Source organism: Podarcis tiliguerta, assembly GCF_965153285.1.
Source record: "Podarcis tiliguerta genome assembly, chromosome: 17".
In the NCBI taxonomy this organism is placed as follows: Eukaryota; Metazoa; Chordata; class Lepidosauria; order Squamata; family Lacertidae; genus Podarcis; species Podarcis tiliguerta.
The window spans coordinates 35105651-35119732 of record NC_139550.1 but is presented as its reverse complement, the minus strand read 5'-3'; the positions used below and the strand labels follow the sequence as shown (position 1 = coordinate 35119732).

Genomic DNA, 14082 nt, shown 5'->3' with positions numbered 1-14082 from the left:
CCTAGCAGTTTAAAAAACACATCAAGTGCAAGTAGATAAATAGGTACCACTCCAGTGGGAAGGTAAACGGCGTTTCCATGCGCTGCTCTGGTTCACCAGAAGCGGCTTAGTCATGCTGGCCACATGACCCAGAATTTGTCTGAGGATAAACGTCGGCTCCCTCAGCCTATAGAGCAAGATGAGCATTAAACCCCAGAGTCTTCCGCGACTGGACCTAACGGTCAGGGGTACCTTTACTTTTACCTTTACCTTAAAGGATTAGAATTAGCAGTTAGGGTCAGGGTCAGTGTTAGTGTTGTTTTATGTTTTCTTGTGATTTTGATTGATTTGCGGTTGGTTTATTTTTTTCAATTAGTTGTGTTGCTGCTTTTTCACGGCTTGCAAGTTTGTTGGCTTTGTGGTTTTATGGAAAGTTTCAGTTTTTACTTTGAAAGCAGCCCTGCAGCCCCGGCACTAAGTGAGGGAAAGCTGGGCCAGGGCTCCACTTCTGAGAGATCCCTGCCTCCACTCCTGCTTGCAAGCAAGTAGGAGTGGGATCGGGCTGCACCGCTAGGCAGCGTTCCTGCTTGCACGGTAACAGGAGCTGGATCGGGGCTGCTCAGCTGGGCACGTGCAGGCTCCTTCACACTTTCTGTTGAGGGGTTCGCGGCTGCACTCCCCTCAAGGAAGAAGTTTAAAGGAGCCCCCACCTCCACATCAGATCCCCTCCAACCCCGTGAAGGCAGCCAGGCTGAATAGCTGCTGGGGTTGGGGAAGGTGGAAGCAGCCTGGAAGCTGCATCTGAGAGCCCTTGCACCACCTGAAGGCAGCCAGGTGCTCCTCAGCTTCCAAAAGAAAGTTCCAAAACTGAAGCACTCATTTCCAGGTTTGAAGTGTTCAGTTCCAAGTAGTTTGAGAACAAAGCTGTTCAAAAACTAAGGTACCACTGTATTTATTTTCCCCAATTTGAACTGTGTTTATTTTCCCCCCGGTGGTGATTTTCTTGTTTCACAATGAGAGTACCCATAAACATTTCTTTAAGGAAAAAAGCACTGAGTTATACCATAAAATTATATATCAATGCAATAACCTTCATGAAGGATTATTTATTACAACAGCAGTCATAAAGAAGAAACGTGAAACACAGAGAAGATGAGATACACAGGTTAAATTGCCGTGTTGGCACTTTACAATAAATAAGTGGGTTTTGGGTTGCAGTTTGGGCACTTGGTCTCTACCAGCCCTGAAAGCAAACTACAAAACGAAATACTTGTTTCTGCACTAGTAATTTATTCAAGCATCGCCCTCCTTACAGTGCAAGGCAGTAATCCCACTCTGGAGGTTACCAGAGCATGGATAACAGGGACAAGACTATGCTAGTTCAGGAACAGCAATGGCTGGCAAGAAGCGCTCTTGGGTCTTTTTACACAAGCACAAACCCAGGTTTCAGCATGCGTGCCTTCAAGAGGGAGCTGCAAGTATAACTAACGACAAATGTCAAACAGAAATTCAACAGGTGAAGCTTTCACTAGAATGCCAAGGTGGCAACAGAGGTGGGGAAGTTTTGCTTGCTGTTTAAAAGTAGGAGCCCTGCCAGAAAGAAAGAAAAAAAGCAAATCTTCCTATATAAATAGGACTTCAAGGCCATGCCATCCGTTTCGGCTCCTCTGTCACTAGGCCCCCCTCCTCTTCCTCACTGCCAGCTATTAGCTGCTTTCCCCCTGGTGGCAAGAGAGACAGAGAGACGCAGCAAGGGGGATGGGGAACGTGGGTCTCTCCAGGTGCTGCAAGGACTACAACTCCCATTAGCCCTGACCCTTGGCCATGCACTGTATAATTGATTAATCTATATGGTGAGCCGGCTCAAATATATTTAATCAGTTAACACATGCAGACTATAAAGTAAAGTACACTGGATAATTTATTAGAGCACCAGATTCTATGTACTTTGCCTTATATCAAGGCAGTCCCAGGCTTGCCTGCTTCTCAGCACCCAAAATCTATCAATGTCCAAGAGTATCCGAGAGTAGAGAGTTCCCCGCTGGCTCCAGAACAGAAAACAACATCTTGGCTCTAAGGATGGCATGTTCAGCACCCCTTCTGACATCAGTAGCCCATAGGGAAATCCAGAGTCCAGCCAAAACTATTGGGAAGTTTCCTGTTGCAACCATCTATCAAGCCACAGGAGGCCCAAACAGGTCCATAGTTTTCACCACCAAGGAGAGATGCTTCAGGAAGGAGCTGATGGACACACACAAAATCCGGGCTTCATCTGCTCTCCATCAACTGCAAAAAAAATAAAATATATATATTTTGTATAGACCGAAACATAAAACGTCAACACTTGCACTACACTTAACTGTCCAATATCCTCATTCTATTCCAATATCCTCATTCTATTCCAGTCCCTCATTCTATTCCAATTTATCTTATCATGGCAGCACCTGAATGCAAAGGACTCAACAGAGAGGAAGGGAGGAATTATTATTCTCCTCCATATAGTATCATCAGCTTGTATAGCACTTTACAGAAAATATGAGGGGATAGATCTCTGCCTGACAGGCTTACAGTTAAAATTTGGCACAACAGAGGAAGGAGAGGGACATGGGGGCAGGCGAAGGAGGCAATGATTTAACTGACAAGTGCTCTGGTTTAGTTAGAGGCCTGGCTGCTGCGGTGTCCCTGCTCCAAGGGCTTCATGGGAAGGTGAGCGGGAAGGAGGGCTTGAAGGAAATAAGCGAGGAGGATGCACAGAGGGGTTCTGAGAGGGGGTACCAGGAATATGGAGCACCAGGGAGGAAAAGGCAGAGATGTTTCGGGGAACAGAAGACGTCTTGAGGTTGAGGCGGTACAAATAATAAATTTGTTGTTGTTTAAACCCTGGTTCAAGTCCAGCATGCCATCCACTGCGGCGCCACCTTGTCTCTCATCCTCCTGCAGCTTGTGCAGGAGACCTTCCAGCAGGCTGCACCCGGGACTCAGAGCCCACCCTCTGCCCCGACTGCTGCCACACCTTGCCTCTTGCAGAAGGGGGCGCCTGGCCAATACTCACACGTGCAAGATGTCCTCCGTCACGTCCAGTTCCTTGCTGATCCCTTCTTTGCGGGGCTCGGGGTCAGGGGCCAGGGAGCCCAGCGCAATCTGGGCCAATGATGATGATGATGGGAAAGGGATCCTCAGCTCACTGATGTTGGGGGTAGCGATAAGGAGCATAAAACGTACAAGAAAATTACACACACACACATGCACACTGCCTACCTTTCCAACAAGAGACACTCTATTCAAGGTCACCACTGTATTCTGTGTTTAATATTTCTGGGAGAGCTTCTAGTCCCTGGTTTTCGACTGTGGAACTCTGACATGGATTAGAATCCCTGCTTATCCATGACTGTGGATGGAGAAAACTCAAGACCAATGTTCAAATTGCAGGGTGGAGGGCAGAGGGGGCCATTTTTGTGCCGACCTCTTTCGCCTACTATTTTTAGAGGGGGGTTTTGCAACAGGGAAGCAGGGGAAGATATGTTATAACTAGAATTGGAGGGGGCCCAGGGCATGTGGATTTCATTCAAGGCCTTCCTACCTCTTTCCCTTCACCCCACTCAGTCACCATTCTGTCGTATTTGCAGTTAGGGGTCAAAAAGCATTAAAGGGCACCTTATCCCCATTTCTCTCCTCACAAAGAATCCTGGGCACTGCAGCTTACCCCTCACAAAGCTACAAAGTGCCCATAATACTTTGCGGGTGAAACCTCAGCAACCCACCACTTTGATTTCCCAGCAGCTCTAGAAATGCAACTTGCTTCGTTTAGTTCTTAAGGGGGAGAGATAGATAAAGAGAAAGAAAAAGAGAGAGAGAGAGAGAGAGAGAGAGAGAGAGAGGTTGCATTGGAAGTAAGCAGGGACACCGCAGGGGCTTGAACCCCGTCCTGGAAACCAGGAGCGCCAACCACCAGCGTCTTTTGCTTTTTTTTGGCCAATGCAACAAGGTGAAAAGCAAAACCTGAGAGAACACTCCGAATACAGAATGTTCTCTCAGGAAAAAAGAAAACCCTTAAGAATTATGAAGTTGCAGACAGAACACAATCAAGGTTTTATCCCTTGCCATTAGCAAGGGATATTCACCTAGATGTGTTTACGTCACAGAGTGCCATGTTGACTGCCATTAATTTGCAGGGCAGAACAGAGAGACTGGTTCCAGTCTTCAAACTCTGCCTTTGTTCTCACCTTTTTGTTTGTCCCTTCGAAGTGTGAATTCATGGGCCTGGAAGTTCCGTCTGCTGGTCTGTGAAAAGCATTACTTTGCCCCCGGCCCTTCCCGCCAATTCCAGACAAATGGTTTTGGAACACAGCTGTTCTGACTGACCTGACGTCTGCAGGAAGAGCTGGCTTCACCTGAGTGTGGTGGGCTCTTGGACAGAACTGTGAAGAGATCAAGCGGGGGGAAATGGAGAAGCCAGCACAAAAGGATCAGACTGAAAAAGATCACTGAATTGTGGAGTGTGAAGTTCACTTTCCTGAAGGCTTGCAAAATTCTATTTCTGGTGTCACTGAGAAGCACCTGGAAGAGACTAGGGTCTTCAGCAGCCCTCCCCTCCAGACACAGGAGCAAAAACAGCAGGTTACCTAAAGCAGCGCAGTCAAGACGCAGGTGTCTCTCAATCCTGCACTGTGAATGTTCATTTGATGTATCAAGAACTCTGACATTGCCTTTTGTCAATGGAGCAGATCTGCTTCCGGCACAGGGAGCTCTGTGAGGTCTGTAAAAATAAGAGCTGGAACAAAACAAGGCTGGCTGTCCCACCAAAAGATGTACCTTATTGTGTGGTGATGGCACAGGAAAGGGCCTCCCCTGCAGTGGTGTGCCGACAAGAGAAGTCCCTCCAGGTAGAAGCACGGAGAGCGACTGCATTAGGCTTTCGAGTTCGCAGCTCTTCTGAAAAACTGATTGAATAATCAACATTGCTCAATACAAGCTCTTTGGAATATTTAGTTTGCATATGTGGGTATGATTCCATTTAGAGCCTACCTTTTCTCCATCAGGCTCAGGGTGCTTGAATGGTCCCCCTCACTACGACCTGAAAGAATCTTTGTACAAAGAGTTGCAGGCAGAACACAACAGGGGTTTTCTCCTCAGCCAAGCACAAGATACTCACCTACTTGACTTTCAGCCAGAAGACACACAACCGTATTGCTGCCACAATTAGATGCAATTAGATACAATTAGATAGAGCATTTAGAGATTAATTGTTAGTTATTAGTGCCTCTCACTACCTCTGATAATTCAAAAGTTTTTTTACTAGAAGGTTGGATTGTAGTTGAAGGTAAACAAGTGAGAGGTTACAGGCAAAGGAAGCAGTTTGCTACACCAGGTTTTTAAATAAATTACCTTAGGAACAGAAGTACTGGTGAGGACCCAAATTTTAGTATTTGTCGGAAACCCAGCAGGTTTTCACCAAAAAGCCTGTCATAGAATTTGGGTCAAATTAAATTTTGAATCAAGTCTCAGCATATATGGATCATCTTTCCTGCATTCAAGAGAAATACCGGTACCCCAGGCAAAGAAAATGGGGAGCTACATGCCTCCTTTATCTACAGGATTGAGGGGTCCAGACCTCTCTTAGAAAATGTTTCACAAATGTGGGTTGTTATTATGATTTTGTGTGGCCACACTCCGGTCATTAGTGGAACAATCAGCCACCCCCTTATCTACGAGTCAAAATAGCCAGAGAGTCAGGATTCATAAGATTTCCAATATTTTCTCAGTCATTTCAGCCTTACCATTAGCAGACAAAATCTTCTGCCCTTTATGTACAGGGAAAAATGGTCAAGGCTCAACCTTCCGTTTAGTAATATGGATGTTCTTAAACGTTTGCTGGACTTTCTTTGCTTAGAAATGGCCGACCAAATGGTGAAAACCTCTACTCACTCCAACGCCTCTACCAGGCCGTCTCTACCATTCCCACCAGTAGATTCACCCTCAAAATGCCTTATTTGCTTTTTCACACTTAAAACAGCCAGGCAACTGTTACAGACAAAGGAAGCAGTTTGATGCATAAGATCTTAAAATGGGTGTTCTAAATTCTACATTAGGAACAGTAGTATGGATTTATGGATTTATACACATCTGAAGGAACAAAAACTGAACAATATTTTGGTGACCCTCTTCTGCAGTTGCCCAGTAACTACAATTAGGTATAATACTCTCACCCTTGGTTGCTTGCTTTTCACTGCTTCACCTCATAGCTGTCAATGTTTCCCTTTTTTAAAGGGAAATTCCTTTATTCCGAATAGGATTCCTCGCAAGAAAAGGGAAAAGCTGACAGCTATGCTTCTCCTTGTGGCTTTCTCAGTTATTTCCCCCCTTTTTTCTCCTCCCAGAAACAATTCTTGATCCTAATGGCTTCCATACCTTTCCTTGATCAATAGTTACTTCGCTTTCATTATTTTTTTAATTCACCACTCTGAAGTGGCTCCCTGAATGCTTTTCTGTTGCCTTGATTCCAATCAGGAAGGGTGGGGCATTATTAAAATACAATAATAATCACAATTACAATCATAATCATAATAATGCCTCTTCTTAGCTTTATATGTCAAATGCCACCACTTTTAAGCTAGGCTTGCAGATAGCAGGCTGTTCTCGGGGCTGGGATTGGGGGAAGCTCGGGCTTCCCCAGCACCAGCCCCGCGCCTGGGGGGGGGGGGGGGAATAATTTTTTTTCTTTATTTCCCCCCCCCCCAAAAAAAAAACTAGGTGCGTCCTATGGGGCGGTGCGTCCTATGAGGCAAAAAATATGGTATTTTTCTTTTTTTCTCAGTCTTCTCTAACTTCAGGATACTGAAGTGGCTCCCACATTACTTGTCAGTTGCCTTGATTCCCAACAGGGAAATGGGTGGGGTATTATTAAACTACAATAACAGCAACAACAACAATGCCTCTTCTTAGCTTCATATGCCAAATGCCACCACTTTTAAGCCAGCTGCTCAAAAGGGCTTGTTATTCTACTCCTTGGAAGACACATTATGAATAAATGAAGTTCTGCCCATTAGCACATGAGCTTTTCTATAACCCCCAAGAAGCTATCACAAATGCAATCCAATGCATTTTTGTCAACAAGGCAACCTGAGCTAAAATGAAATTAAAAGGAGCTATGTTGTCTTCTGCCCCTCTGCTTTGCTCTTTCTCACATGCACAGCTTTCTTTCCCCCCAGATCCCCCTACCCTTCTCACTTCTAAGTCTTACCTGTGTTAAAATCTTCCCAATCTTCGTTTTTCTTACTTCTGGAGTGAGGCTGGAGCGAGTGGTCGCAGACCAGATCCAGGTGCTCTTGGAAGAAGCTGGTTTTGTGGATTCTTTTCAATCAGGGTTTAGGCCTGCTTTTGGCAATGAAACTGCCTTGGTCGCCCTCTACCTCTGTCGAGAGACAAGGGGAGGCACTCAGTGACCCGGAGAGCCTTCCATCAGCTTCGGCTGGTGACCCAGCTATGCCCCTATCTGGACCAGGGATAGCCTGACCAGTGGCGTAGCGTGGGGGGTGCAGGGGGGCCGGCCGCACCGGGCGCAACATCTGGGGGTTAGGTTTAGGGGGCGCAAATCCATGGGTTAGGGGGCGCAAAGTACTTGCCTTGTCCCGGGTGCTGACAACCCACGCTACGCCACTGAGCCTGACTCCTGTTGTCTATGCTCTGGGAACCCGTTATTGGGTTGTTGTTTTTGTTTTGATTTTGTGTATTGGATATTTTATGTGAACTGCCCTCAGACCTTCGGGTATAGGGCGCTATATAAAATAAATAAATAATGATGATAATAATAATAATAATAACTTCGGCAACAGAAACACCAGCCTTCTTTTTATGAAATGGCTTCTCCAGTTGCCTTTTAAAAGAAAAGCCTTCTATTTTCTGCAATTATTCTTCACTCTGCTTGAAGCAGACTTCATATCCACCCACCCTTTCCTTTGTTCCTTTTTACATCCAAAGACTAGTTGGTCGAAAGGTAAATAAACTTGATTTCGCCCCTCACATTCTTTCATTTGTCTTTTCTAGTCATCCGGTGTATCTGCTTTTCTTGATTCTCTTTAAAATCTTCATTTTGGTATTTCTATGAGTTTTCAGTTTAAATTTTGCTTGGCTAAGCTTTCTTTTGGGGGCTTTCTCAAAGTCCATCATCTGTCCACAATTTACTCTCCCTGTTTTATTAGGATTAATTCTTTGTTGGTCTTCTATTTACTTTCAGTTTCCCTTTAATTTAAAGTGTATTGCCCCTCCTAACAATTTTAGGGAGTTACTGAATTAAGATATCTATCTATCTATCTATCTATCTATCTATCTATCTATAAGCAATATTTAAACTTGCCAACTAGGGAGATCACAAGTGAACATTTGTTGTATCTCTTTTTAAAGTTGTAAATAACAACTTCAGCTCTGACCAGTGAGAGGGCTAAAACCAGTATTATAGCCAGGGACAGTCTCACTCACTAGACTCTGGCTCGCTCCTTCCACCACCTGTCAGTCATAAGGACACAGAAAAAAGTCCCTCGGCGCAGTAATACAGTGGATACAAATGTGTTTGTTTTCATCATGGGATCATTGCGCATGCGTGAGAAATTAGTGCCGGCCCCACTTCCTAATAATAGGGTTGCTTGGGTGCCAACTTGAATAAAATATGGGGGGGGAGCAGTAAGCCCTGCCCCACATAGTCACATGACACAGCACACAGCATTTAAATGGCAATGCCAATCTACTTGGGGGGGGGTGCCTGGCCCCCTCAAATATTTTTGGGGGGAGTCTTAAGAAGAGTTAGCTCCTAAGCCAGGGTATGTGTCATTTCTGTTTTGTTTTTTAAAATAATATTTATTAGAGGTTTAATAGTTACAGAAAGAAAAGGAAAAAAATAAAATAAAAAATTTAACAGACACTACATCGAAAAAATAACAAAAGACAAAAAGAAAACAATACATCAAAACAACAAGAAAAACAAAAACATTTAAAAACACATCCAATATTTCCATATCTTTACCTTTCATTTACTTGTTTCATCGACCTCCTCACACCTCCCTTTTTTGTATTCTAGTTCAATTAGCTATTTCAGCAAATCCTTTCCAACTTTCTCAATTTTTTGTTCTATAATTTATCTTAACACAATCTAACTTTAAAATTTCCCACTTTGGCCCATTAACAATCAGTTTTTGCTTAATTCTTTATAACATTTCTGCTAAAACCACATACCGTATTTTTCGCTCTATAAGACGCACCAGACTACAAGACGCACCTCGTTTTCGGAGGAAGAAAACAAGAAAAAAAATATTCTGAATCTCAGAAACCAGAACAGCAAGAGGGATCGCTGCGCAGTGAAAGCAGCAATCCCTCTTGCTGTTCTGGCTTCTGGGATAGCTGCGCAGCCTGCATTCGCTCCATAAGACGCACACACATTTCCCCTTACTTTTTAGGAGGGAAAAAGTGAGTCTTATAGAGCAAAAAATACGGTAACTTCATTCCAGCATTCTTCTAACATTCATTAATTTTGCAATATTTCTGTAAATATATTTTAAATTTTTTCCAATCTTCTTCCACCGACTCTTCTCCCTGGTCTCGGATTCTGCCAGTCATTTCCGCCAATTCCATGTAGTCCATCAGCTTCATCTGCCATTCCTCCCGGGTGGGTAGATCTTGTGTCTATATGTCATTTCTGGATCTATGTCTTTGCTTGCTTGGGTATGTGTAGCACCTGCTGTGCCTTTGAACGGCATTTTGCCCATGTATCACACTGATCTGAGCATTAAAGATTTTGGTAGACACTGCAGCCTGAGTTCAAATTCTTCATTGAGTGGGAGCCAGGAAACTCTCCTCCACAGTGTGCTTTTCTGGAGGTTCTCCTGATCCTCCCATAGCCAGTTTTTGGGGGGCTTGGGGGGGATCTATGCTATTCCCTTTCCCTATAATAAGATGTTCTTGTTCCTCCAATAATTTCTACCCAGTTGTCATTGAAAGTGGCAGCATGTATTAGATTAATTCTCATACACAGATTTAAAAATAATAATAATATTAATTCCTTTTGCCTTCTTAATCTTCTGAATCAATATCCAAAAATGTTCACAGCAGTCCTGGTCAATCGTTTGAGTAGTATTGCTCCAACATCTGCCCACTTCCAGTCTTGTGGTTTTTGAAGAATTTCCAAAAAGTGTAAATAACCACTGACATAATATCAGAGAGAAATAACAAGCCTTTTTTTTTTTTTTGGTGAGCTGGAAGCAGTTTGAAAGAGGATCACTTCTTATTGTGTACACTATCATAAGAATATACCATCCAAGATTTCTCTGATGAAAAGAGGGACATCCTATTCAATAATAATAAGAATACTAATTTTATTATTTATATGTATACACCATGTTACCTCTTAGCTGTTTAGCTACAATGGCTGGAGATTCTATTTAACTGTACAGTAGTACCTCGGGTTACATACGCTTCAGGTTACATACGCTTCAGGTTACAGCCTCCGCTAACCCAGAAATATTACCTCAGGTTAAGAACTTTGCTTCAGGATGAGAACAGAAATCGTGCTCCGGCATCGTGGCGGCTGCAGGAGGCCCCATTAGCTAAAGTGGTGCTTCAGGTTAAGAACAGTTTCAGGTTAAGAACGGACCTCCAGAACAAATTAAGTTCTTAACCTGAGGTACCACTGCACTAGGAAATTTGCTAAACATGTATTTTTATATAACCATACAAGATTAAAAACTTTGGAACTTTTTATCATTTACCATGATAATCAAGCTAGGTTCATTGGATGAGTCACCACTTGCCTATAAATTTCTCCTAGATACCTGATGTATAACACTTCAGCACAATCGATGCACTACATTTAAAACGGGAGGCACGCCATTCTAAACCACTCTTCAATTTGTTGTTTCTTCTTTCAGGTTCATAGCAATAATCCTAGTTGTAGCAAATTCTTCTAGGAGTCCCATGACTGGTGGTTAGTTTATTATGTAATTACACACAATACTATATGGCAGCAGCTTGTCATCTAATCGACAAATACAAATCAGGAGGGCAGGCCTCACTATACGCTGCCTTCGTTGACCTAAAAGCAGCCTTTGATACAGTCTCCAGAACCAGACTCTGGGACAGACTACAGGGTACCAATATAGATAGAAGGCTCCTGCTCTTAATTCAGGCACTGCACGCAAACACAGCTCTTAGAGTCAGGTGCATGGCCGCCTAACGGATCCCATTAAAACCTTCAAAGGAGTTAGGCAAGGGTGCATAATCGCCCCTCTACTATTTAATTTCTATCTAAATAACTTAGTATCTGCACTCAATGACTCAGAACTCCACCCGCCGAAGCTTGCAAATCGGCATATTTTGGTCCTGCTATATGCCAGTGATGCGGTAATTCTATCTAGAACCCCCATTGGACTCAAAAGAGCACTAAGAAAGCTCGCAGCATACTGTGAATCTGAATGTCTCAAAATCAACTATCAAAAGACCAAGATACTCGCTTTTTGGGGAAAACCAAAGCTCAGAAGCTGGGAACTCCAAGGCCATAATTTAGAACAAGTCACAAACTACAAGTATCTAGGAATGGAGGTACAGGCCTCAGGAACCAACAAACTACACATAAACTCCATCGGGATTTCAGCAGAAAAAACCGCAAACTGTATCCTTAAATTCTTCAGAGCACAAGGGGGCTTCTTCGTCCCCGCAGCTCTAAAATTATACAAGGCCAAAACTTTGGCACAACTCCTCTATGGTTCCTTTTTGGGCCCACCTTCCTCTGCTTTCTCCCCCCTTGAGAAGGTTCAATCTAGACTTCTTAGAGCTCTCCTCCAAGTCCCCAGATGTGTCTCAAACGCATGGATTAGATTGGAAACAGGGGTGATGAGAGTGGAGGCTAGCATCTGCCTAACATCAATCTACAAATGGCTGACATTGAATCTGCTCCCCCGAGGGATAGCCCCATTGATCCCCTGTGACCAATTCCAGTTGGGCTGGCAGACTGCAGTCCTGAACACCCTCCGGAAACTGGGTTTTGCTCCTCAAGTCCTTCTAAGTCTAGGCTTGGGCCAGGCAAAAGATACGGTCAGGCAAAGAATCATAGATACTGAGAGACAACAGGACTGCGCAAGGTGCCCCAACTATAGAATTGGAGAAATCGAGAGATATATAGCCGCACAAAAAAGTAGTTAGTATGTGCATGTGTTTACATGCAGTTCCTCCTTCCCCTCTTAACTCCCTATCCAGTGTGTTAATGTTAATGAATATGGTTTGAGTTGGAGCGTTTCTACAATAAGTACATCCAGATCTATTGCAAAATAAAGCAGTTCATTAAACTTCTTTGAGTTTTCCAAAAGCAAACCTGCTGTAGTCAGTATGCTAACACCCCGCTTTAAAAGCCAGCATGGCCAATGATGAAAGAAGATTGGCATTCTGCAAGGCGTGAGGTGAGGAAAGGCTGATGTAAATAGCACATGCACACTTGTGTTTTAGGTGAACCTTGGTGAAGGTAAAGGTACCCCTGACCGTTAGGTCCAGTCGCAGACGACCCTGGGGTTGCGTGCTCATCTCGCTCTATTGGCCGAGGGAGCCGGTGTTTGTCCACAGACAGCCAACATGACTAAGCTGCTTCTGGCGAACCAGAGCAGCGCACGGAAACACCGTTTGCCTTCCCGTCAGAGAGGTACCTTTTTAACTACTTGCACTTCAACATGCTTTCAAACTGCTAGGTGGGCAGGAGCTGGGACCGAACAACAGGAGCTCATCCTGTCATTGGGATTTGAACTGCCGACCTTCCAATCGGAAAGCCCTAGGCTCTGTGGTTTAGACCATCCACATCCCGGTGAACCCTGGTAGGGGTATTATAGAGTGAAGTATAGGTTGTTTTCAAGTGACATAGTAGCTAGGCTTCTCAAGAGCATTTATCATTGTTTGCCTACTCCCTTTGCAAGGCTCAGGAGTGTTGGCACGTGACCTGCAGCTGACCCAGTAGCTCATGATAAGAGTCCCAGCGGCTGAAAGCCTCCCAAAGGAAAGCAGATGCAATCATGGGCTCTTTTTTGTCATGATGTTATCTTGCATAAGAGATTAGAATAGAGAGAGATTTAATTCTCTTAATGCTCTTATTTTATTTGTGTTCCTCACCAAAGGTGGGGTAAAAACATTTTTCTGTGCCACCTTTTAAACGCCTGCTAAAAACCTTTCTGTTCTGCCAGGCCTCTGTAGGCAATTAAGATTACAACCCACACAACCCTACTGGCTTGCTTTTAATATATCCTAATTTCTTATTCATTCATTGCTTGTTTTTACGTCGTTGTAAATCGATGCGATGTATCTTGAAGATACGGTAGTATATACATATTTTCATAAATAAATACATCAACAATTGTGTTGTTACATCCTCCGCAGGTTGTAGACTCTACTTCCTTGGAAGTTTTTAAGCAGAGATTGGATGGCCACCTGTCATGGATGCTTTAGCTGATATTTCTTGCAGGGGGTTGGACTAAATGACCCTCAGGGTCCCTTCCAACTCTTTAAGATTCTATGATCACAGACCAGTCCTGGTGCAATAAAGGCCCGTCCGTTATCCCAAGCGCGCTATTGTGACGTCACCGGTACGCCCCCCCTTTCCCATTGGCTTCAATGAACAAAACGGCACGCCCCCCCCCTACGTGTTTGGCCAGCCTCATGGCGCAAGATGCTTCCGCATACAGAAGTCGGAGTGAAGGGCCCTACGTAGGCAGCTCTCTCCTTTTTTTGTATCTATGGCTCGGACGCGCGTCCCTGTTCGACTCGGATGCAGCTGGTGCATCCAATCGAACGTGGACTCCGGGTGACCCGGATGTTGTTGCCCTTCACACAGAGATATTGCCGTGCGCTAGTTTCCGGGTCACCCGGATGTTGCTCGTCACGGCCCCTTTCCTGATTGGTTGGTCCTCTCACTTCCTCCCTCTTTTGTTTCGGTCGCTAGAGCCGCTTCCTCTTAACCCTTCCCTCACCACACTTGCGCATTTCAGTTCCTCGGGCGGTTAAAGCACAGAAAGAGCGGGAAACTCGCGCAGGAAAACCCGCCGAGGCGAAGGAGTTCAGTAGCCTCCTCCTTCCTCGCGGACA

The 14082-nt window shown here is 44.4% G+C and overlaps 2 long non-coding RNA genes across 3 annotated transcripts; one reads left to right on the top strand and one right to left on the bottom strand.

Annotated features, from left to right (window-relative positions):
• Window positions 1-1882: 1882 nt before the first annotated feature.
• On the bottom strand, window positions 1883-8802 carry LOC310667917. 2 transcript variants are annotated; one of them, XR_014506411.1, is made up of 8 exons: window positions 8329-8802; window positions 7220-7384; window positions 5005-5063; window positions 4602-4911; window positions 4342-4397; window positions 4203-4260; window positions 3032-3163; window positions 1883-2265 (listed from the first exon to the last, which is right to left on the bottom strand). It is a non-coding gene; the product is annotated as an uncharacterized lncRNA (long non-coding RNA). The 2 variants fall into 2 exon arrangements; XR_014506412.1 differs by lacking the exons at window positions 5005-5063; window positions 7220-7384; window positions 8329-8802 and having other exon boundaries at window positions 4602-4997.
• On the top strand, window positions 4337-4744 carry LOC310668013. Its single transcript, XR_014506541.1, has 2 exons — window positions 4337-4399; window positions 4484-4744. It is a non-coding gene; the product is annotated as an uncharacterized lncRNA (long non-coding RNA).
• Window positions 8803-14082: the final 5280 nt, after the last annotated feature.